General features: G+C 33.8%; 1 pseudogene; it reads right to left on the reverse strand.

The window, feature by feature from the left end:
• Positions 1–2,869: 2,869 nt before the first annotated feature.
• Positions 2,870–23,689, reverse strand: LOC112484332 (annotated as a pseudogene).
• Positions 23,690–26,885: the final 3,196 nt, after the last annotated feature.

Raw genomic sequence — 26,885 nt, forward strand, 5'->3', positions numbered from 1 at the left:
AGTACCAGGAGTTTTTTAATCAATTTTTCAGATTTTCTACATAGATAATTATGTCATCTGTGAACAAGGCAGTTTTATTTCTTCCTTCTCAATTATTTCCTTTTATTTTCTTATTATATTAGCTAAAAATTTCAGTATGATTTTGAAAAGAGTGATGAGGGGAGAGATATTTTTGCCTTGTAGCTGAAGCTTGTGGAAAAACTTTAAGTTTCTAATTATTAAGTATGAGAGTATGATGTTAACTTTTTTAAAATAAAATAGTTACAAAATAGTTTTCTTGTGAGAAATAGTATAGATATAGGCTGAAAAAGTGGAAACATGGAAGGAAGGCAACGACAGCCATCATACTGAGACATCATTTTTATTTCATAGGCAAAACTGCAAGTTTTCTTGGGAAACCCACGAATGACTAAAAGTACTTTTCTGATAACTGAGCTTCTTTAAGGGCAATGTGCTCTTCTCAATAGCTTTCAGTCAATAAATATACTCAAGAGGGAAAAAGACTATAGAATGCCAGTGAATTTAACTTTTATAAACACCAATTTTACTTTTATTTGGAGAGATAATTTTTAGGATTGATCTCCTTCAGAGATGAGTAAACTGCTCTTTTGTAACTAATGTCTTAAAATTATTCTTTGAAATTTGTTTAACTTTTAACCTATTTTTATAGAATATCAACTGAGAACACAGAGGACAAAACTACTTTGTTAACTGCTCTACACTGAGCACATAGGATAATTTCTAGTACATGATACATGCTTGGCAAATATTTGTCAAATTAATGAAAGAAGATATGAATTAACAAGGATATGATCTCAGATAACCCACTTAAATTAATTTACATGAATAATCAGACAGAGAACTGGACTTGGTATTTCATAATTGCTTTCCAATTATAAAAAAACAAAACAAAACATATTTTATGACTTACAGCATGAAATGTCACGGTATTTTAAAGATTTTCCAGTCTAGGTTTTACAGCTCTCATGTAAACATCTTTTTCCTTTCTGCACCTTCAAAATTTAACTTGACAAAAAACATTGATTTAAAAACAATTTACTTGGAATACTTAGTGCTAACAATATTTAATTACAAACACATTCCTAATAACTGCCTGTTGTAGTTCTTGGCATAATGAAGGTGCTAATGTGAGTAATTACATTTTTGTTGGTAACAGCCAACTACCATGTGGCTCCCTGCTTCTTCATGAGTCATTTGTTACTAAAGGTTATAACAACCTTTCTCTCCAGAGTAATTTATAAAGACAAATATACAAATTCTGAATGTAACAAATACCTACAAGAATTTGTTTCTATAATTACTAATTGTATCTTGTAATAGGAAAATATGTAGCACCGAGAATGTACAAAGTGTTCCTACACAAAATTAGTAAAAGACATATATATGTATAGTGATGAAGCATGAGCCAATGAGAAAAAAGAAGAGACATTTTATGACCAATATAAGTCAAATAAAATTTTTTATAAGGAAAATAAATATTTTGGTCACTTATTAAGAAAGAAAATATGAAGGTTGAATAAGAGTTAGGCTATTATGCATGGGAATCTGTTATTATAGATATTGATCATAAGGACATTTATTTAAAATCTGAAGATGTTAAGTTACCCATGAGTACATTCACTATATATATAACAGTCTAGGCTGATAGAATTGCTTGAACATAACCAGTTCAGGAAAGAAAATCTACTATTAGTTGGTAACTTTTTAAACATAAATGCAGTTAAAGAGTTAAAATCACTGTGCATTTGGATAGAGCACAGCTGTCAAACTTGAAAGATTTCTAGTATTCCATGACTGATATATACAATAATAACAATATAAACACAGTTTAAGAGAAGAGAACAAAAGAAATAATCTAAACTGGGCTGAGTAGAGATTACACTCATACTTTTAGTTAAATGCTGATGAGAAATAGAAGTCAAAGAAATAGGCTGGCATATCTGCCATTTTTTATGTTTTGTAAAAAATAATGGTTCTGAAATCATATAAATTGACCTTAACAGTTTAATTAAACTCTGAAATGCACTCCCCAATCTTATCCAGCTAAGATATTTGGATTATATGAAGAGAATGATATATTAGTGTAAGTTTAAGTTTATAGGTCTATGTGAAAAAAAAAATTAGTAGCCAACTCATTTTTTACAATACATTCTTAGTTGTTTGCTAGAAAAAAACACATATAAAGCCAGGATCAAATATATCTTACATTTTGTGTTTTATATAACTTTTGTTTAATTAAGAAAATTTTAGTGGATGTATTCATGATAACTTAGCATTTTCAGGTTTTAAATAAATGTCTTTATGATCAACATCTATAATAACAGATTCGTATGAATAATAGTCTAACCCTTATGCAAATCTCATATTTTTTTTTTTCTTAGTAACAGACAAAAATATTTTTCTCCTTATAAAATTTTTATCTGGCCTATGTTGGTCATAAAATGTCTCTTCTTTTTTCTCATTGTCTTGTGCTTCATCACAAGATTTTAAATTTATGGAATGCATAAAGATAAAATTTTGAGGAAGACTAGCTTTTTCAATTAACTATGTGGAAAATAATCGAGAATATAGTGTGGGTCAATAAAAGTATCCACTGATTATTTTCTCCCTGTGGAAATTCATGAGACCTATAGTGACAGTCTAATAGACTCCTACTTCTCTAAGAAGATGCTAGCTAAAGCCAGAGTTAGGTGCAGTTGATGCCACTGTGGTATTTCAAGGACCATTCTGACATCACAAGGATTTCCACACTAGTCTTTGACAATTTTTATTGACTGTCTAATCTGAGGTCTTTTTTTTACAAAAAGTTATCCATGGTTTATTGAAATATTACAGCACAGAAAAAAATTCAAACAACTCCGCATGGTATTTTGAAATTCATCCCAACTATAGGCTGTGTGACCTGCAGTTTGGACAGACAGCCAAAGTCCAAGAGCTTCAGCTTTTCCTTAGTGTCAGAATCAACTTCACTGATCTCTTGATCCAGGGATGAGACCTCTGGAACATAATTATCTCTCCTTACTCTCTTCTCTTCCTGCAACTTGATGGAGATACCTCTCCCAGAGCCTCTCTAAATCTACTTCATCAGATAGGTGACATAGCCCACTGTCTTGTTGCAGAGCTTCTTTCTGGGAACAACCATGATCTCCCACACAGGGACTTGTTGGTGTGGAAATTGTTGCCCAGGTGCATTTGGTGCTTCTTGATGATGACTCCGGCCACCTTCTCATGGTTTTGGTGCAAAAATGGCCCATCTTGGCAGGTCCCTGGTGAAAAAGCTGAGATCTTTTATAAACTAGACATTTTTTCTGGGGAATAGAATGGAATAAAGCACTACCTTTATACTCGAGTACACAAATATACAAGCAAACATTAAATTAAGTAGATAGTAGAATTGTGAGTGGAATCTCCTCAGATCTCAGTCAGTGTTCTGAGATCTGCACATAAGAAATTCACAAACAAATAAATTTCTTGCTTGAATTAGGTTTCCTGCTTGAATAACTGGAGAAATGATGGTGCTGTTTACAAAAGTGAAAAAATACGATGAAAAATATTATGAGTAAATTTTTGCAGTGCATTTGAGACTTCCATGAGATATCAAGGAGAAATCAGAATGCAAGTGTCTGAAACACAGGGTGAGATGTATATTGAAGATAGCAGTTTGGCTGCAGTATAGATCAGAGTTGAATTCATGGACCTGATTGAAAACATCCAAGGAATGATGATAAAGAAGAAATAAAGGAGAGTATTAAGGAATTTCACTATTTAAATATGTGATAATAAAAGATGATGTTAGGTGACAAAAAATGCCACCATAGAGTTATTAAGAAAGCTAGTAGTGTATGGTGGCAAAGAAATTAAGAATAGAGAATGTTTCAAGCAGAAAAGAGAGGTCAATAGTGCATAATGCTTCCAAAAGTTCAAATAGGCTAAATAATGAACTATGGATATCAGATATAAAATGGCAGTCTTAGAAAAGTTGTTTCAATAGATATGTAGGAGTAGAAGTATAATTTGAGGGGGCTGGGAAGTGGATGATGAGGAAACTGAGGCTATATATACATATGCACACACACTTACTTGAAAAGAGTGTGTGTGTATGTATATATAATATACATATACACAAAGTTTTGCTAGAGAAAGTTTGGATTGGGCTTGGAATAATTTAAGGGGTTTAATGAGTAATTTTTAAGTTGGGATCTTGAGGAACAGTGAAAATGAGCAGAATCCATAACAGAGGAAGAACTTTTATAAACAAGAGACAGAGTCATCATAATGTACCATTTCTTAGAAAAGAAGATGGAATAAATGAAGAAATGGAGGAATTGTCACTAGAGCAAGAAACATTTCTTCTTAGTAACTAGAGAAATAAAATATTGAATGCACATAGAGCAGTAGTTCTCGACTTTGCAATATTTAACAATATTTTCCTCTCAAATGTAGAATCTAGGTAAAAATAACCAAGTCCTAAACCACAAAATTAGTTTGGCATGTAGAAGAGGGAATGGAAAAGTTTAAACACAGCATGAAATGCAAAATCATTTTTAAAATGTCCCCTCCCCAGTTTCCCTCTTATTCTTCTTTATTTCTAGATTCTTTCTATGTTCCAGTTATACAGACTTATTTGCTATCCCTTGCATGTACTATATTTTACAATGAATTGTTATTCTCTTCTTTTAATAACATTTCTGATTCCTCATCCTTATTTATTTTGACCTAGGAAAAGTTACTGAGTCTTTCCATGTATTTATTTATAAAATAATACAACTTCTTTCATTAAAAAAATTTCGAGAATTAAAAAAGATAGCATATGTAGAACATTTTTGGTAGTAAATCTAGTACATAAGTGCTCAATAGTGATAGTTTTAAGCTATACTTTAAATTGATTTAAGTTTACCAAAGTCAGTACTATTGATCTTAGAGCACTGTTAGCCTCATATACATACTATATTGCAGAGATTGATTATTGACTAGTGAGGACACGTGTTCAGCTCTCACAACCCAGCACCCAATAAGGTTTCATTAATCTCTCTCTCTCTCTGTATATCTATAAAGATGTTATGTAATAAATATGTATATGCAACTTTATTATTAAAAATCTAACATTTATGTTGTTTTGCTGTTTCTGTAGTCATTTATTATTTTTTTAATTTTAAAGGTAGATCTTTGACCTAAGAAATAGGAAATTAGATAGGAAATGTCATAACATTAACCCCCATTTAAAGAGTTATGTTTACTGCACTAAGTCAATATTCTAAATCTTTAAATTTCAAAAAACCCTTTTCTTTATACCTAAAAATTCTAACCACTTAACATATAAATTATAAACCTTTGTCTTTCTGTCCCAGCCTTCTACATTTACCTCAGTCTAAATATCCTTTGAACAGCCCCTTTCTCCCTTTCTCCACAATGTTAGATACTTTTTACTTATCTTTATATAGATTCTATCACATCATTTTATAAATGTATAATATTGTTTTATAAAAATATTTTTTCTCTATCATTTGATTAAACTCTTTGGAAATTGATATTATAGCATATTTATTTGCTTATATTAGCTCCTCAAACAAAGCCTGACACATGTTAGAAACTCAACAAAAGTTTGTTAAATTAATAAGTAAGTTAAGCCTTGGCAAAATAAGCAGCTTTTTTAAAAAAAAGTCTCTACTCTATTTTTTAAATTTTCAATTAATAAATAAATTAATTAATGGTGACATTGGTTAATGAAATCCAGTAAGTTTCAGCTGTACATTTTAACAGTAAGGCATATATATATTTACATTGTGTGTTCATCTCCCATAGTTAGATTCTTTCTGTCACCACATCACTCCATCTACCTCCCCCCTCTATTTTTAACCAGGGTCTATGGAGGCATTGTTATTCTTCACTGTTTCATTTTTACTTTGTTCCTTTAATTATATTCCTACTTTTGGAAAAAAAACTGTACCTTTCACAGTAATTTATCTCATTCTTCATTAAAGGAATTGGCTCAGGTTCTGTGAAAATTTCATTGCCCTATATAAATGTTTTAGGGACTTAGAAACAAAAAGATCCAGGCCTATGAAAAGTGTAATGAGTCCCAGCATGGTCATTTGTGATGAGGACTTAACTGCTTTGTTTGTGAGCTTCAGCTAAGGAAACAGATTACCTTTAGCATGTGCTAATCCCCCAAAGTCGATCTAAATTGCTCCTCTATGGAATGCCAGCCAACACTGTAAAAGCTGATCCTGTAAACTTGTTGTCTGGGGAACAAAAAAATATATATATATTATTGGCTCCAAACTTCCACTCAACACTCTTGGTCCTTATTCAGGACTTAAAACTAATCAATAAATCATCATGGATGCATTTCAAAATTGAAATTTTATTTCCATGATAATGGGAATCTTGCATAGAAAACATTGCCTACTGAATATCTAGGAATCTAGGGAATAGCAGATATAATTAAAGATAATACTTTTGCAAATTTCCAGTCAAGATGGCAGAGTAGGTGAACACTGTGCTCACTACGTGTCATGGCCATATCAAAATTAAAGAATAATCATCATTGAGGATCACCTGAAGTCTAGCTGATGAGGTCTATAATTAAGAACATAGAGAAGAAGCCACTTGAGACTGATAAGAGGGGCAGAGAAGAGAAATGAGCTGGTCTAATTCTCGTGAGTGGTGATTAAAAATTGAGAGGGATAAATCAGCTGTAGAGGCCCCTTGGAGAAGCGAGAAGTCCCAGCCCACACCAGTCTCCCCAGTCTAGGGGTCCAGTGCCTGGAAGAGAAGTCTCCACAATTTCTAGCTGTGAAAACCAGTAGAGATTGTGGCTGAGTGAGATGGAGGGCAGCTGGAGTCTCAGGTGTTTCTCTTAAAGGGTGCACAAACTTAGTCACTGACAGACTCATTCACTCTGAGCCCAAGCTCTGGGGCAGCAGCTTGAAAGGCACCAGGGACATACAGGGAGAAACTGAATTGTCTGGCTTCAGGGCAAGAGCTAGAAGGGCAGCTTTCTTCCAGACAGAGGTGCTGGCAGAATCCAGTGTTTCTTTGTTGAGCTCTCCCTGAACCCAGTAGATTGATGCAGCGGCCACCATATTTGATTCTCTATCAACCTAGCTAACACTGGTCACCCCACCCTGGTGATTCCCTGAGACTCTACCCCACCCAATTTGTGTACCTAATCAGTGGCTTTTCTGTACAAACAGCCTATCTTGGTTCATGCAGTGGACTTTCTTAAAGCCCCTCCAAGGTTCACAAACCAAACTAATAGCATATGGTCTCTGCATGCCCCATATCTCTTGCTGAGCAGCTCCAAGCCCAGCACTAACAGCAGCCAGCCTTGGTTTGATGCTTGGCCTTTCAAGGTACCTCTAAGCCCAGAGCATGTGGCAGCCATCTGTGGATTTCTTGGTGCCTCGTGCCAGGTGGTCCCAGGCAGGACACAGGCTGTGGCTGAACTTGGCCTACAACAGGTCCCTCCAAGGAGGTCTTTGGACTGGCATACTTGGTGGTCAGATTCGGAGCAAGCCAAAGCAACACCCAGGGATGCATTTGAGGACAATACACCCAGAGGGCAGAATGGATGGATACCAGAGTCTTGCTAAAGTGAGTCCTGCCCCCTAAGCTGAGCCCCTGCACAATAGCTCCTCTACTGTAGTCAGAACCAGTGTTCACAACAACTCAGCCCAAGGGTCATAGTAACCAAAGCTCAACTACAACAGGAGGAAACACAATCCACGCAAGAAATCTGGAGCACTCAGTTCAGATGACCAGGGAAGGCTGTGTCACTTAGACCCTACAGGACACCTATTATGTAAGGCCACTTTACTAAGACCAGGAGACATAGCAACTCTCCATAATATATAGGAACAAACACAAGGAGGCAACCAAAATGAAGAGACAAAAAATATGTCCCAAATTAAAGAAAAGCAAAGCTTCAGAAAAAGAACTAAATAAAATGGAGACCAGCAATCGACCAGATGTAGAGTTCAAAACACTGGTTATAAGGATGTCCAATGAACTTAGGATGTAAATAGACAAACTCACTGAACCTTTTATAAAGATATAGAAAACATAAAAATAGAGATTAAAAACATAAAAAAGAACCAGACAGAAACGAAGAATGTAACAACTAAAACGAACAATACATTAGAGGGATTCTATAGTAGATTAGATGAAGTAGAGGATTGAATAAGTTATTTGAAAGGTAAGGTAGCAAAAAATACCCAATCAGAACAGCAAAAATAAAAAAGAATCCAAAAAAATTAAGCTAGTTTAAGAGGCCTCTGGGACAACATCTAGGGTACAAACATTTGCATTAGGAGTACCAGAAGGAGAAAAGAGGGAGCGAGGAGAATGGACAGAAACTATATGAAGAAATAATAATGGAAAACTACCCTGATCTGGTGAAGAAAATATACATACAAGACCAGGAAGTTCAGAGTCTCAAACAAAATGAACTCAAAGAGGCCCACACTAAGACATATTATCATTAAAATGCTATAGGTTAAAGAGAGAATCTTAAAAGCAGCAAGAGAAAAGCAATTAGTTACCTATAAAGGAGCTCCCATAAGAATATCAGCTGATTCCTCAACAGAAACTTTGTAGTTCAGAAGAGGTTGGCATGAAATATTCAAAGTGATGAAAAGCAAGGATAACCAAGATTATTCTACCCAGCAAAGCTAACGTTTAGAATCAAAGGACAGATAAAGAGCTTCCCACACAAGAACAAGCTGAAAAAGTTCAACACCAAACCAGTATCACAAAAAAATGTTAGAAGGACTTTTTTTAAGAAGAAGAAGAAAAAGAAGAAAAAGGAGAATGAAAGGAAAAGATTACAAATATGAATAATAAAATGACCATAACTATAAATCTATCAACAATTACTTAAATCTAGATAGATTAAATGCCCAATCAAATAATAAGGTGGCTGAATGGATGAGAAAACAAAACTCTTACATATGTTGCCTACAAGAGACTCACTTCAAATCTAAAGACACATATAGACTGAAAGTAAAAAGAAGAAAAAGATATTTCATAAAAATGGGAATAAAAAAAAACTGGGGTAGCAATGCTTATACCAGACATAATAGACCTTAAAACAAAGGCTATAATTAAAAGCAAAGAAGGACCCAGTAATCCTACTTCTGTGTTTATCCAAACAAACCCAAAATATTACTTTAAAAGAACATGTGAATCCATATGTTTACTGCAGTATTATTTACAATAGTCAAGATTTGAAGACAACCTTGATGTCTATTAATAGATGAATGGAAAAAAAAGAGGTGGTACATATATACAAGGGAATATTCCTCAGCCATAAAAAATGAAAACTTGCCATTTGCAACAACATGAATGGACCTCGAGGGTATTGTGCTGAGTGGAGTAAGTCAGACAGAGAAAGACAAATGCCATATGATTTCAGTTATGTGTGGAATCTAAAGAACGACGTAAACAAACAAACCTAACAGAAACAAACTCATAAATACAGAGAACATTTTGATGGTTGCCAGTGGGAGAGTGTTGAGGGTGAGTGAAATGGAGAAGGGATTAATTAGTCCAAATTAGTAGTTACAAATTAGTCATGGAGATGTAAAGTATAGCATAAGGAATATAGTCAATAATATTGTAATAACTATGTATAATGTCAGATGAGTACTAGATTTATCGGGGTGATCTCTTTGTAAGTTATAAAAATGTCTAATTACTATGTTGTTCACCTGAAATTAATATAATATTGTATGCCAATTGTAATTTAAAAAAATAAAATAATTATAAAAAAAGAGTATTTTTAAAAGGCATTACATTGTTATAGTGTCACAAATGCCAAGATATTACTTAATGTCACTTTATCACCAAAATTTTCTGTGTTTTTGTGTTTTTATAAATTTTTACTTGGCTTGTTTTCAAAATTTATTTTTCACTGTGAAGTAATATTATCTTTTCACTAAAAGCTTTATAATTTGTGAGAGCTTTATTTAAATGTTTTGCGAATATATTTCTGCCCTTTTCTCCACCACTAACATGCAATATTACTACATTTTGGAGACAGTACTCAGTGTGTATTAAAATAAAAGAAAATGAATATAATTGTCATATTAAAAATATAAGCCAAAAACCAACTGTGTTGGAAAATGTTAACATTTTTTTTATGTTTTAACAAATGTTTCCTATAAGATTTTTCTTGTAGCAAAGCAATTTAATTTTCCTTTTCATATTATTCTCAGTTATAAACTTAATTAGCTTTGTAAATTTCACGTTTATTTGCATTCAAGATAAATTAATTTTTTCTTAGCAGAACTTTTTGAAATCAAAATATGAACTAAAAAGATATAAATTCGATTAGTGGAGCAGGAACAATAATAAGTAGTCATAGTGATGAGATGTTAATTGGTGTCTGGGTGGTTCTATTCATAGTAACAATGGGACATAATATTTCTGTCCTTTATTGTTCAGCAACACTTTGCCAGATCATTTATTATAATGCCAATTATGTTGCATTTGAAATTCACAGGTATTTTAACAGCGTAACAGGGCATGGATGGAATAAAAAGCATTTTTTTCCAACAGAAAGGGTCTGCTTATTTTGCCTAAACTTTGTCTTAAAATTTGAAGTTCAAAATGAGAAAGCTTTGAGAATTTTAATTTCTCAAAAATCCCAGTAAGGGTGTATTTGCATTTAGAGATTGACCAATTTTCTGAACAAGAAGTATATAAATCAAAATGCACATACATTTTCTTTTCATAGACATTAGCTTGAATAATTTTAGCATGGAGTCTTATCTAAACCTATAGAAAAGGCTGTTTTTGCTTGTTGAAATATTGTTTTATTATTTTATTAAATTTATTGAGATGATATTGATAAATAAAATATGTTTCAAGTGAAAAATCTAGAAACAAGGATTTTAATTTTTATCCAAAAGAGACCTGAATTTAAAAATTTGAGAAGCTCTGGTTTGAATTAAGTTTCCTTCCTCACTAAGGAGCAGAATAACCTCTAGCTAAATTTTATAAAGGAAAGTTTGTCCTTCATGCTATCTATCAATGGGCTTCTTGGCAGATCTCCAGCTTCTGACTGAATCTATCTTGTCACATAGGACAAGGATGCAACTCTAATGAGAGGAGTAGAAATAAAACTCTTTAGGAAAATGTCTCTTATTTCTCTCTGTGATATTCTCTTCCATGGGTTTGTCTATACTTGCCTTTTATAGCCAAATCAGAGTGTGTGAGCCGTTGGGAAAAGGGCTGAGTGTCCCAGCAGCTTGCATTGATCTATAACCAACCTAAGTAAAAGGAGTCCTTGTCACATATCTATTGCCTAATTCACCAGTACTCCATAGAGGTTATGAGGCCAAAATCACACATAGTAATATGTAGTATTTGTCTGGCAAGTACTTTTGTATAGCTCCCTCCAGAATCAGTGGAAGACAACAAAGGTCAATTGAAGTCTTGGGGCTGTAGTAAACTCGACTATTATTGTCTGTCTCATATATTTTTCCTTATTTTCTTAATAGTATGTATTCTCCCCCCGCCCCGAGAAACCACTCCTTTCCCATATCAAACTTTGTGTTTTGTGTGAACTTAACTTTATTTCTGACAATAGGCACAAGCATGTGGTTTAGGCTTAGCCAATTAAAACATTAAATTTCCCTTGCTTAATAATTCGTTCAGAGATGAGCAAGTGACCCTCACTCACCCAAAAAGAGATATTGAAGTTTTTATGAGACAATTGAAAAAGAGATTCAGCCTAATATTTTGATGAATAGAAATCTATAAGATGCGAGGGAAAGCATGAGTTTGAAATTATCAAAAGTCAATTAATGGAGTCAATATATGAAGCCAGCTTGGAGAAAGAATAAACCAAGAAATCAAGACAAACCAAATCCTGGTAGTTTAATTGCATCTTTGAATCATCCCATTTATAAAGCCACTAGAATTAAACTTTTCTAATGCATAACACTTTCCTTTTGAAATTCTCAGTTTAAGTGGTAATTTATAGGCCTTTAAAAAATTCTAACTAATACAAGAGTTACAAGATTACTGCCAAATGCATTTCCATTTCAACATGACTAAAAAGTGCATTTTCTCTTTTTTGTCCACTTAGTATTTTCATAGATCAGGGATACTTAAAACTATTCTTCATTCCGTGCTCTTTTATAATGGATTTATTGTTTCTTGGGACCAGATAATTTACATTAATTTTATGAAATTTTTAGAATGCAATAGACACAAATTATGAGCAGTTCCTTTAAGCTACTTCTGGACTGAGTGAACAAAATATTTATAATTTTATACAAATGCTGTAAGTATTAACTCTTGCTCTATAAAATGTCTGTTTCCTGTTAATCTGGGAATGGCTAGTCTCTTTTCATTATAGCCTCAGTCTCTGCTCTTCCTTTTCTGAGTTTTGTATACATTTTCCATCTTTGCCTCAGCGAAAGGAGCTTGATAACTTCTATAGTTACTATCTCAACTGCATTCTAGGTAGAAAGTGTGAAAACTCCCTCCCTTGAAGTTAGATACCTAGATGCAAATTAAATTCTAGTAATTATTTAACCTTATATAAAAGGTGCAAGATAGAAATAAAGTGGAGGTTACACTTTTGCTGCTGTGGCAGTTGGCAAACAATATAGTGGTGATATGAGCATTTAGAAAATGAGGCAGTGAGTGGCCTGATTTTGCATTTGGTATCTGAGTTCTGTTTGGTGTGTGTAAAAGAAAGTTTCAGCAGTGTTTTCAGTAGCAACAGCAGCAGCCTCCAGATTGCTGAAATGCCATGATTTCCTGATTTCTGATCTTCCAGTCCTTCCAATAAATTTATAAGCTCCAACTTCTCTTTTATTAAATGTCCTTCTGTTTGAAATACCTAGAGAGGTTTGTTTGTTTGTTTGTTTGTTTGTTTTGCCTTCTGTGAAAGATGTATGAGATCATGAATTCTGACCTTTTAGAAAGGAAGTTGGTAGATAAAAAAAGTAATGAATTGTGTGTTAAATGCGATCTGAAAAAAAAAGCATAAAACCTGCCATACTACAATGTTATTGACAGGTTTATTTATATTTCTTGAATTGACTTTTCCTGGTATTTCTATAAACATATGCAAACTCTCTATGTGTAAAATATAAAAATGTGCAAAGATTATACCTATCTGGGAATACTAATACTATAATTGTGCAATATTATAATAAAACAATAAATGGTTTTATTTTCTATGAAAAATTCTGAATCACTTATTGAAATATACTCATAATTATAAGTAATTATTACCAGAATATAATCAAATAAGTTATGCTACCTATTATTCTTAAATTCATGAAATGTATTTAATCTAAAAAATGGATTAAGTCAAAAGTACCAATGTTTCTGGTAAGGAATAGTTTTGTGATACAAAAAGCTTGCCTCCCTCAAGCTGTATTTTCTTTACTTTTCTTCTGTTAAACATTACAGGAGATTGCTAGAGTCCATAGAAATACTGCAAATAATTCACATGACACTTGGATTTTTATATTATAAATATTGAATTTTGAGGAAGAAAATATTTTATTTAACCTATGTCCTTCAATGTATAAAATAGTTTGACAATAAGCATGCTATGGTAGGCTGAATAATGATTCTCCAAAGATATCTACTCCCTAATTGCTGGAATTTAGAAATGTTACCTTATATAGCTAAAGGGATTTTGCAGATGTGATTAAGTTAAAGATTTGAAATGAGAAATTGTACTTTTGTTAGTTTGCTAAGGCTGCTGTAAAAAAAATGCCACCAACTGGGTGGCTTAAACAGAAACTTATTGTCTCACAATTGTAGAGTCTGGAAGTCTGAGTTCAGGGTATTGGCGGGCTAAGTTCCTTCTAAGTTCCTAAGGGAGAATCTGTTCCATGACATCCATTTAACTTTTGGTGGTTTGCTGGCAATCATAGGTGTTCCTTGACTTTTAAAAGCATCATCTGGATTGCTGACTTCATCTTCACATGAAGTTCTTCCTGTGTGCGTGTTGTTTGTGTTCAAATTTCCCCTTTTTATAAGGACATCAGTCACATAGGATTAGGGTCCATCCTAATTATCTCATCTGTTATTAATTACATGTGTAATGACCGGATTTCAAAATAAAGTCACATTCTAAAGTACTGGCGGTTAGTATTCAACCAACATATAAATTTGGGGGCACAATTCAATCCATAACCATTCTAGATAATCCTGATGGGCCATAAATATCATCATAAGATCCTAATAGGAAGCAAGGAAGTCAGAAGTAGGAAGTGAGTGATGTGATGATGACGAAAGCAATAAGTTGGAGTGATGTGAGGAAGGAGTCACCAGCCAAGGAATGCAGGTGGCTTTCAGAAGCTATAAAAGGCAAAGAAAGAGATTGTCCCCTAGAATCTCTAGAAGGGAATGCAGCTTTGTCAATTGACTTTTGTCCAGTGAAACTGATTTCAGTCTTCTGGACTCCAAAACTGTAACAGAGAATATTTATGTTGTTTTAAGCAGCCAAATTTGTGATAATTCGCTACACTAGCAATATAAAATTCATGTTTAATAATTTTTTGTTTTAAAAGTTATTTTTAATAATTAATAGTTTTTAATCTAAAAATTTATTTTAATTGCTTGCACCAATGGATATTAATGTACCACCTTAGGAAAACTTTACTTCCTGTTTGGTATCTAGTAAACTGCATTCTTCTCAAAGAAAATGCTTACATTCTTGATATGACTTGTTCCTATCTGTTTTTCCCAAGAGCACAAATTAGTTGCTTTCTTCTAATGAATGTGCTGTTATGTATTCAAAAACCTCCTATTTAGCAGCCCATGTGTCTTGATTTATTCCATAAAATAATTGTCCGTTGACTAGAGCATTTTATTATTTAATCCAGAAACATGTTATATTATTTATGTCTATTGCTGTTATTTAAAATATATATCTTTGATAGAATTTAGATTTAGAAGTATATTTAGAAATACTTATGAGCTCAAGGAACCTGAGAAATAGATTATTTGTTTCTATTTTATAACTAAGAAATGTGAGTTACAGAAAACTTTAGATTTTATTGATGACACAGTTGGTTAGTGGTTAGCTATGGAAATTATATATATGGACCTCTGCTTTTTTATATTTTTTTATAAGTGCAATTTTATTTTCTTATAACTAATAACACTATTGTCTTGTACTTTAATATGTTTTACTTTAGCAAAATGTATACAAGAACTTCTGCTTCTTTTTTGTTTTTTGTATTTTCTCAGTAAAATATTATTTTATTTCCTAATTGGTAAACAGTGTGTCCTCCAATTACTTTTCAATATGCCTTATTACAGCAAAATGAAGTAGCAAAAACTTGTGGTTGATTCTAAAGTTAGATAATGATTCAATTTCTAGTTCAATTGTTTATTAGCAGTGTAATCTTTGGAAAATTATTTAATACCTCTGTGTTTCAGTTGTTCTATCTATAAAAAAAGAGGAATAATAATATTTGCCAATTATAGTCACTGTTAAGATTTAAAATACTATGTATTATTATGATTGAAATCTTCTGGAGCCTTCATTAGAGTAGAATCTGAAGAAATTTTAACCAATGTACCACTGTTGGGATCATTCCATAATCTTTTTCATGTTTATCCGAAAGTTCTCTTTTTCTTACATGACACTCAAAGTTTCAACTTCCATTCATTCAATTCTTTGGAAATTTAGTGAATAATCTAGAAAGGAAATTTTGTATACTCTTATCATGGTCTGTTGTTCATTGGATCTTGAGATAGGGATGTCTCAGAAGCAGAAATGGAAAAAAAAAGATAGATAATCTATATCAGTATTGTTATATTATTATAGTATTAAACTATATCAGTATTTAATTCACACTATATTAGTATTTATATTAAATGTACATAGAGTAACCACTTCAATTTAAATATTCTACTTTTTAAATAATTTTTTATTTTAATTACAGTTGGCATACAATATTATATGTTTCAGGTGTACAACATGATGCTTAGACATTTATATAGTTTACAAAATGATCATACTGATATATTTAGTACCCATTTGACATCATACATAGTTATTACAATATTACTGACTATATTTCTCATGTTATACTGTGCATTCTCATTACTGTTTCGTAACTACCAATTTGTACTTTTTAATCCTTTCCCTTTTTGCATCCACTCTCCAAAACTCCCTTCCATCTGACAACCATCAAAATGTTCTCTGTATTTATGAGTTTGTTTCTATTTTGATTGTTTATTTTCTTCTTTACACTCTGCATATAAGTGAAACCATATAGAATTTGTCTTCCTCTGTCTGACTTACTCCACTCAACACAATACCCTCTAAATTTATCCATATTGTCGCAGATGGCAAATTTTTGTTTTTATTTTTTAATAGCTGAGTAATATTCCATTGCATATATGTTCCATCTCTTCTTTCTCTATTTATCCGTTGATGGATACTCAGGTTACTTCCATATCTAAGCTACTGTAAATGATGCTTTGATAAATATATGTGTGCACATTCTCATTGAAGAAGTGTTTTGGGTTTGTTCAGATAAAGAACCGAAAGTGGAATTACTGAGTCTTTCTTTGTCTCTTGTCAGAGGCTTTGTTTTAGAGTCTTTTTTTGACCAGTATTAGTATTGCTAACCCAGTTTTTTTTTAATTTTTCATTCACAATTTCATAAAATTTTTTTCTCATTTCTTTACTTTCAGTTTGTATGTCTTTAGATCTGATGTGAGTCTTTTGTACGCAGCATATGTGAGAGTCTTGTTTTCTTATCTACTCAGCTACCTTATGTCTTTTAATTAGAATAATTAATTAATTGATATTTGAAGTAATTATAGTTATTACCATTAATATGAAGTTAATATGTAGTTATTACCATTTAGTTATTTATATTTTTATCTTTTTTTTCATTGTCTTCTTTAAGAAGTCCCTCTAACATTTCTTGTAATACTAGTTTGGTGTTGATAAACTCCTTTACTTTTTTTGCGGGGGGGTGCGGTCTGGGAAGCTCTTTATCTGTCTTTCAATTCTAAATGATAGCTTTTCTAGGTAATCTTAATTGTAAGTCTTTGCTTTTCATCACTTTGAATATTTCATGGTAATCTTTTCTGCCCTACAAAGTTTCTGTTGAGAAATCAGCTGGAAAGTCTTATGGGAACTTCCTTGTATGCAACTAACAGCTTTTCTCTTGCTGCTTTTAAGATTTTTCTCTTTATCTTTAACCTATGGCATTTTAATGATTATGTCCCTTGAAGTGGGCCTCTTTGGGTTTATTTTATTTGAGACTCTCAGCTCTTGGCGTGTATGTCGATTTTCTTCACCACGTTAGGAAAGTTTCCATCATTATTTCTTCAAATAGGTTCTCAATCCTTTGCTCTCTCTCTTCTTTTTCTGATATCCCTGTGATGTGAATGTTGGTAGCCTTGATATTGTCCCAGAGGTCCTTTAAACTAGTCTAATTTTTTGGATTTTTTTCTTTTTGCTGTTTTGATTAGGGGCTAACTTATCTTCCAAATTGCTGATTTGATCTTCTGCTTCATATAATCCGCTGTTGATTCATATATATATAATTTCAGTTGTTGTAGTCTTCATTTCTGATTGGTTCTTTTTTATTTTTCTATCTCCATTTTTGTGTTTTCTATCTCTCTGTAAAAGTTCTCAGTGAGTTTGTCTACTCTTATCCTAAGTTCATTGAGCATCCTTATAACCAGTGTTTTGAACTCTACATCTTGTAGATTGTTTGTCTCTATTTTGTTTAGTTCTTTTTTCTGGAGCTTTGTTCTATTCTTTCATTTGGCGGCTTCCTTGTGTTTGTTTCTATGTATTATGGAGAGCTGCTTTGTCTCTCTATCTTAGAAGACTGGCCTTAATTAGTTGGTGTCCTGTGGAGCCCAAGTGACATGATCTTCCCTGATCACCTGAGCTGGGTGCTGCAGGTGTGTTTCTTGTATGTGTTGTGTTGTATGTACACTTCTGTTGTAGTTGAGCTTTGATTGTTATTTGCATGTCAGTGGGAGGTATTGACTCTCATGCTGATTGTTTATGAGGACTGGTTGTGACCACAGTGGAGATGTTGTGCAGGCCCAACTCTATGGGGCAGGATTTGCTTTAGCAGGGCTCTGGTGGCTGCTGAGTCTGTCTTTTGGGTGTGAGGAGGTGGTTGATTGGTTATCTGTTGTAATCTGAAAATGGCCACCAGGTGTGTTGGTACTAAGGCCTCTTGAGAGGGACTCTATTGCAAGCCAAGTTCAACCACTGCCTGTGCCCTGCCCAAAGCTACTTAGTATGAGCTACAAAATGAGCTGCAGATGGTTGCCTCTTGTGCTGGTCTTGGAGGTGCTTGGGAGAGATTAAGCTGCAAACCATTGTAGCCTGCCACCAATACCAGGCTTAAGGCTGCTTAGCAAGAGATACAAGGCACACAGAAGCCAGGCGATGCTTATTCAGATTTTGTGAAACTTTGAGAGATTTTAGGAAAGTTTACAAAATGAGCCAAGACAGGCCATTTGTATGGAAAAAAACATTGAATCTGGCTTGGGTAGGCCAGCAAGTAGAGTGAAGATAGGTCTCAGGGAATCACAAGGATGTGGCCAACTGTATTAGCCTGGTTGATGAAGATGCAGATATGGCAGCTCCAGCATCTGCATGTTGGGTAGAAGAGTGCTCAACAAAGGAACAATGGATTCTGCTAACATATCTGTCTGGGAGAAAGCTGCCTCTCCAGCCCTCATGCCTACTCAGCTGCTATTCCTGCACTAGATCTCAGAGCCAGTGTGGACCCTGGCCTAGCTGGTCCCAGGTCTGGCTATGATACAGGCTCATGTTTAGGAATAGGACCTTGGATTTAAAATGGGTTAGTGTAGTCGGGTGCCTGCGCCTAACATATGTAAGTATGATTTAGTTTATTGTATTATGCATGTGCGGCAGAATGCCACTATTGTTCTCTGACATATATAAAGCCCATGCAGTCTCCTAATGGTGCAGAAGTATGTTCTTCACAATAGAAGCATGCTCCCCACAATAAAGCAGGTGCCTGCTGTTTCATTCTCATGTCGGCCCCTCGTGCATTCTTTCAACTGGTCATCTCACCACTGAAATCTTCCTTTCTCAATCAGCTCAGCACTGACAGCCAGTGACTTTGTTAGCAAGTAAGTTCAAGCATGGGCCCTTTAACAGCAGTGCCTAGGACTCCAGCATCCCTCCATCTCACTCAGCCATGATCTTTGCTGGTTCTCATAACCAGAAGTTGTGGGGACTTCTCTTCCCAGCACTGGAATCCTGGTCTGGGGTCCCTAATACAGGACTGTGACCCCCTCGCTCCTCAGGGAGGACCCCCATTGCCAAGATAGTTCTCTCAATTTTCAAAGCAACATGCGGATATGACACCAGCCCATTTTAAGTCTCTGCCCTTCCTATCATTTGTCAAATTACTAAAGGTGGTTTCTTCTGTATATCCTTAGTTATAGAACTTCTGTTCAGCTAAACTTCAAGTGATTCTCAATAATGGCTGTTCTGTAATTTAGTTGTAATTTTGATGTCATGAGATGAGATAAGCCTACTATTTACCTGTTCCACCATCTTGAGTAGAAGCTTCTCAACTGACTTTTTCTTTTCTTTTCTGTTTTATGGCTCATAATTATTATTTCTTTCTACTTTGGGTTTCATTTCTCTTCTCTTTTTAGTTTTCTTTTTTTAAAGTAAATTATGAAGTCATTGATTTGAGTCTTTTTTTGTAGTATAGATGTTTAATTTTATAAATTTCCATTTAAATACTGTTGTGTTCATGGGATAAACCCTAGTTGATAATAATGAATAATCATTTTTATAATTGCTGGATTTATTTTGCTAATGTTTTTAAGAATTTTTGCATATATGTTAAAAGAAATTGAACTGTTTTCTTACAATGTCTTTTATTGTGGTATCAGGGTAATGTTAGCCTCTTAAAATTAGTTGAGAAGTATTCCCTCCTCTTCTATTTTCTGGAAAACTGTGTGTAGAATTAGCATTATTCCTTCTGTAGATGCCTGGTAGAATTCACAAAACAGGCATCAGGGCATGGACTCACATGCAAGATATTTTTTACTCCACACTTAATTTCATTAACTGATCTGGGGTTATTAAGTTTATATATATTTTTTGAGTGATCTTTGCTAGATTGTGTCTTTCAAAGAAGTTATTTGCATACAGTTGTGTATAATCTCATATTATCCTTTCATGTCTGTAGGATTTGTAGGGTCCTGCCTCTGCTTTTACTCCTGAAAATAGTAATTTTCATCTTCTCTTTTTTCTTGGTTAATCTGGCTAGAAATTTACCAATTTTATTGATCTCTTGAAAGAGCCGACTTTGGGTTTCATTGAGTTTTCTCTGGTTTTCTCTTGTTTACTATTTCATTGATATCTGCTTGTATCTTTATTATTTCCTTTTATCCTCTTGATTTGTGCTTAGTTTGCCTTTCTTTCTCTATTTTATTTTTAGGATGAAGCTAAATTCATTGACTTGAGACCTTCCTATTTTTCAATATAAACATTATTCTCTAAATTTTCCTCTAAGCCTGCTTGAGAGAGCTCCCCAGCCTCTCCCTGTTATAGCGCATATGTGATTTGAATCAGTGCAGTACAGAATTCCGTGCTCAATCAGGCTTCCTGCCCTACCTCCAGTGGCACTTGGTGTCTGCTTTACTGTTCTCTCAGTAGCAATATACCTTTGCCTGGGACTAGTTGTTGGAGGGATTGCTGTTTGTTTCTCTATTCAGGGCTTTTGGCATGGGCAATGGGTATTCCTGTTTCCCACTTAAGTGGAGGCAACTTTTACTTGTCAGCTTCCCCTAGCAGCAATTACCCTTACTGAAAACCGAGGCGAGAGTGTTGCCTTTGATCCCTAAGGGACAGACAGATTTTGCTTTTACCCCTCCACCAATCAGTAGATCTATTCTTAAGTGGTAAGAATGCTTCCTGCCTCTCCCTGCACAGCTGAAGGCTTTTGCTTTCTAAGAGAGCAGGTTCCAGGAAGTGGGTGGTGTTTCAGGCTTGCCACAGGAAAGGAAGACAACATGAAGTCTTCTGCTCTGCATCCAGGAGCACAGGGTTAGAGCCAGGAAAAAGTGATCTGAGTGAGGGCTGGCTCCACTTTTGTCTGGGGCTCTCAGGAATTCTAAAGTGTCACGCTATCCCAGCTATCATTGAAACCAGAGGCAAACTGAGTTTGGGATTAAAGCTATCTGTGCCACTCACAGCCAAAAGACCGACACAGGAGTCGGGCCAAATAGAATAAGCATTTATTAGAGGGTTGCAACTCCCAGAGACACGGTCATGCTATTGCTCCAAAAGCTGGCTCTCTCAAATGTCTTGGGAGCATGGATTATATAGGGAAATCAGTAGTCATGGAAACTAAGTCAAGGATATGAAGGTGGTGGAGGCAATCTATCTTTTCTTTTCAGCTAGGGCTGGTTTCTCAGGTCTCCTGGAGGAGAAGAAAGAGGAACTGGTTCTGGAATCAGCTGCTGCATCATCCCATGACCTTGCCCCTTGATAAAAGTAGCTCATCAGGGGAGTAACTGCCTTCCTAAGTGAGTGAGGGCAAAATATGCTGCTTAGTTACAGGAGCCGAGAACGTTCTTGAAAACGGTGGATCAACTGCCCTCTCAAGCGGAGCAGGCAGATAATGTCCATGGGAATGGCCAAAGGAGCATAGTGTGGGAACAGCAGAAAATGTCTTTGGGAACAGGTATTGCCCAGAGAATCCTTGTTCATGGTCTTTCTTGAGGCTACTGACCAAGCAGCCCTCCTTTTTGTCTTCTGAGTACATGGAGGGGCTATGCTTGAATTAACTCTATATTTTACCATGACATAGCTCCTTTATGTCACATTCTTTGTGTCAATTCTTCCAGATAGGGTGTCCTTGTATCAGTTCCTTCTTCATTATGGATTCATGAAATTGTCATTTTTCTTCTTACTCCCATAAGATTGTGTAAACCAAAATTACTTTTAGACTGTAATAAAGAATAAAAAGCATTTATCTGAATGAAAAAGAGCTCATCTTCGAAGCACAAATTCAGGCAACAACCTAAATTATATTACACTAAGATGAAGGGGAGGCTGCCTTTTATAGTGAAAGTTCCTGTCCTGGTTCTCAATTAGGTTAGTTTTATGAAAATGAGGTATACAAATTGTGCAGTTCTGATTGGATGGGGCCAGTCTTAGTCTGTGGGTAGAAACATGAAACCATGGTTTCTTTGATTGAGTCAGACATTAAACAAGTGGAGCAATAGTGCAGAAAGCTGAGGGAAGAACTCAGTCTGAGTTCTTCCCTGTATATAGAGTATATAAAGAGCCTGTCATAAATGGCCCCTAGATTCTTATTATTCATAAAATCTGAGTCCTTAATTGATCATGGGGAGTCCATCTCACCAGATAAATTCCTTCTCTGAGTTCGCATTAAATAAATTCTCTGCATCCATTTAGGCCTCCTCTGCCTCTAGTGCTCTGTATCTCCTCAGAGGAGTTTATAACCCTTTCAAATGTAGTTCACCTTGTTGCCTTTTGACCTCAGCTTTCTTAATGGCTAAAAAAATGTTATGATTTTTCTCTGTTTGTTTTGGAGTAATGTCCTCTTGTGGTTTTCTTCATCTAAGCAAAACCAGAAAGATCTATTTGATGTATTTATTAAATAAAAAAATAAAAGGCTGAAAATGAATTTCTGTGTATATATCTCAAGAAATTAAAAAACTTAATCTAAATAAAGTAGACAAAATAATAATGCAAGAAAAATAATAAAATAAAAAATAAATGTGCAATCAAGATAATCAACCAAGTAAAAAGTAGCACTGTTGAAAATACTATTAAAATGTATCAATCTCTGTCCAGAGAAAGAGAAAAAATAAAATATATCAATATCAGAGATGAAAAAGGAAACATTAGTACAGTTTCTTCAAGAATTTAAAAAAGATAATAGAGTCGATATTATGAACAAATATTTGCTAGTGAATTTGACAATATAAATTAAATGGACAGTTTTTTTTAAAAGCAAAAGTCATCAAAACCAATAAGGAGGAAATGAAAACTATGGATAGTCTTATATATAGCAAATTTATTGGATCCATAATTAAATCCTTTGCATACATATACCTCCTCTGCATAAAAAATAGGTTTAGATAATTTATCTTTGAATTAATGAACATTTATAAAAGACATACCATTAAAGAATATAGAAAAAAAGAGAAATCTCCTGTCTTGGATTATACATAATTCTGATAACAAAACTTGGACAGAAAATTTAAAAAATCTATAAACCAGTCACTCTCAGGAACAAGGATAATTCGAAGCAAACTATTATTCAAATTAATCAAGCAATGTATTAAAAGATGAGACTTCAGGAACAAGTTGGAATTATTTCAGAAAATTTTAGTTTGCTTTAACATTTTAAAATTGCCAGAATAATTTCCCACAGTAACAAAATAAGAGAGAAAATTACGCAATCTTTTTAACAAATGCAAAAATAGCATTTGTTAATTTATTGTAACCTGTCTTTATGATAAAAAATTTGTAAATGAAGAGTAAGTTTCAGATTATTTTAAAGATATCTACAAAAATATAGTATATAACATACTAATTGGTTATAAATATTTAAAATTTCATTAAGATGCTGGAAATAAGGCAAAGACACCCACACTTACTATGTTTATCCGTCATTGCCTCAGATATCATAGCTATTACAATGAAGCAAAAAGAAAAATATAAAGATTAGAATAGAAGAAGTAAAACTATGTCACTATTTGCACATAGAATGTGTAGCATAGAAAAATTCTTAAAATTATAAACATAACTACTAGAATTAGAAAATTTAGCAAGAAAATGAAATAAATTAAAAAACAAATTAAAATTAATAAATAATACATTTACAATAGCATCCATTCAAGCAAACCTGAGACTAAATCTGAAATAGTAAATAAATGGTGAGCTACATAGTCTGAATTAATTGGAAAGGTCAATGGTTGTGGGGAGTAGATTGCAAACTGACAAGGTCTTTGCAATCTGTGAAGCCAACCAAGGGTTGCCTCACCTCAATGAATCCTCCTAAGAATGGGGAGGTACGAACTGTTTGGGAAACAATATGGTGTTTCTCTGAGACAGAGAAGTACACTTATAGCCCTGAACAGACAGAACAGCAAAAGTTTATAATAGAATGTGGGTTAGGTGATTGTGCCAAAGATGATCTTATCCTAGCTAGCAATTGTATGCTCTTGTATAAAAGCAGCTTGCAAAAATAAAACTACACCACTACTCCATCATCAGCGGATAGTGGTCCTCCTGATCCCACCTTTGTCTTTCTCTTTCTTTTTGGCATCTTTCACTGTTCCTACTCAGGGATCAAGCAGGCTGCGCTGGACGTGGCAAATGATCAGTTTTCCCCAAATTGCTTTGTATACCTCACATGTAGATACAAAGTAGTTATGAAGCTGGGTGTTCATTTTATTTATATACTTACAACTTTATACTTTCATAAATTTACTTATATTACATATGTAATTTCAAAATACTGAATAAAATGAGCAAAATATCTAGAGATATAATATTAAAGTATTATACAGTAATGACAAATAATTTTTTTAATTAAAAATTAATTTAATAAGTTCACACAAAGCAATAATTAAGAAATGAACAGAATAAATCTTTTAAAACCTTAAAAGGAACAAACATCTTACTGGAAAAAAAAATATAAATACAAGTGGATTACACACGCACAAAAAAAAGTGGTCTATTTCGCATTTAATTGAAAAACATGCAAAATAAAAGATTCATGCAAAAATCAATTTTCCCCTAACAGATTGGTCAAATTTTATATCTAGTAAGTGTATGTACAGATACTTTCATAAAATATCGATAATATTGTAAAGTGATGGAACTTTCTTGAGAGTAATCAATCAATATCTTTCATTATTTAAAATAAGAATCTTTTGACCTAGAAATTTATTAGCCAGAATGTCATTCCAAAATTTAGAAACGATGTTAAATGGTTTGTGATGAGACCGCTTTTTGACAAAAATTTTCAGTAAAGTTGGACAGGAGATATAACCCACTTTCATTTACATATATGAAACTAAAGTCAGTATTGTGTTAAATTAGGAATAAGTCAAGAATCTACCAATTTAACCAAATTAGATACCTACGTATACATGAATATGAAATGGTCTTTAGGACATGTTAGTATGTCTTAGTGCTAAAACAAGTTTATATAGATTTTTGTGGAAGGAAATTAAGATATCTTTCCTTTGAAAATTGACATTTTAATGCTGAATTAGGTGACAAATCCCTTACTAATAGATGTTTCACTGTTAGAAATTTGAGAAAATTAAGAAAAATATACAATGGCTTCTATGAGAAATGAAGGAGAGGGCTGAGTAGTAAAACACAGAAGAATGTTCGAAAAGTATTTATGTTTGTGTTCATTCAACAAGTATTTACTGAGTGCCTGTTGTGACAGTCCCAGAATATATCAATGAGTGAGAAAGATAAAGTGCCTCTCCTCATGGAGCTTCCATGATATGAAATGTGATTATAATGTGAATTCACACTCAATTTTAGAGAAAGGGAATTACTTTTGTTATGTTGCTATTCAGCCATGAGATATAAACCAACAAAGAAATGTTGATTTCAAAGGAAGTGTCACCTGTGGAAGGATTATGGTCTTTCCTGCCAAGAAGATATCACTTTTACAAACACACCAAGTTTTGTGCAATGATGATCTGGCTCTTAGTTATTTTAGACCCTAAGTTTCACAGTACATCAAAGTAGACTCTCAATGTTATATTAACTAGTTTCTCAGTGCAAATGTCTAAAATCAGATTGCCAACTTAATTTAGATGGAAGAATAGCTTTCCCAGTGATTTAAATACTCGTACCAGCACAATCAGTGCAGTTTCTCTTTGTAGTCAGAACTCTTGGAAGGTCAAATCAGTCAGAGGGTTGCTTAATGAATATTAACTCAAGAAAAAGGGATTATGTTGATGGATTGCTTACTGGTAGTCTAAGTTTTATGATACATGTAGGACATGGAGTTATTCATGTCAAATATGCCTTGAAAGTTATTGGTGGAAAGTCTTTGCATTCATATCTATTGAAGGGAAAACATTAGTCTGGAAATCAAAATTCAGTGACCACTAGTCTCTCATTCTTAGATGTTCTATTAGTTATACAAAGTTGCATAACAAATTGCCCAAATCACAGCAGCTTAAAACAGCAAATATTATCTCACAGTTTTGAGGGTCAAGAATCTGAAATTGGCTTGGCTGGGTGGTTCTGACTTAGTCTCATGAGTCAAGCTATTAGCCAGGGTTGCAGTAGATGAGGACCTGAATGGGGCTAAAATAACTACTTTTTGTTTTTTTATTATGGTGACATTGGTTTATGAAATCCAGTAAGTTTCAGGTGTACAATTTAACAGTAAAGAATATATATATTGTATTGTGTGTTCACCACTCATAGTTAGATTTCTTTCTGTCACCACATATTTGACCCCTTTACCCCATCTACCTCCCTGCTCCCTGCTACCCTCTGGTAACCACTAGTCCATTGTCCATGTCCATGAGTCTCTGTTTGTTTGTTCTGTTCATTTGTTGCTTTTAGATTTATATCCCACATGTAAGTGATACCATGTGGTTTTCCACTTTTCTTGTCTGGCTTATTTCACTTAACATGATTATCTCAAGGTCCATCCAAGTTGTCACAAATGGCTATATTTCATCTCTTTTTATGGCTGAGTAATATTCTGTTGTATATATGTACCACACCTTTATCCAATCATCTATCATAGGACATTTTGGTTGCTTCCACATCATGGCTACCATAAAAAATGCTTCTATGAACATCGATGTGCAAATATCTTTTT

The sequence above is a fragment of the Pteropus alecto genome, unplaced genomic scaffold (assembly GCF_000325575.1).
Source record: "Pteropus alecto unplaced genomic scaffold, ASM32557v1 scaffold75, whole genome shotgun sequence".
NCBI classification, from domain to species: domain Eukaryota; kingdom Metazoa; phylum Chordata; class Mammalia; order Chiroptera; family Pteropodidae; genus Pteropus; species Pteropus alecto.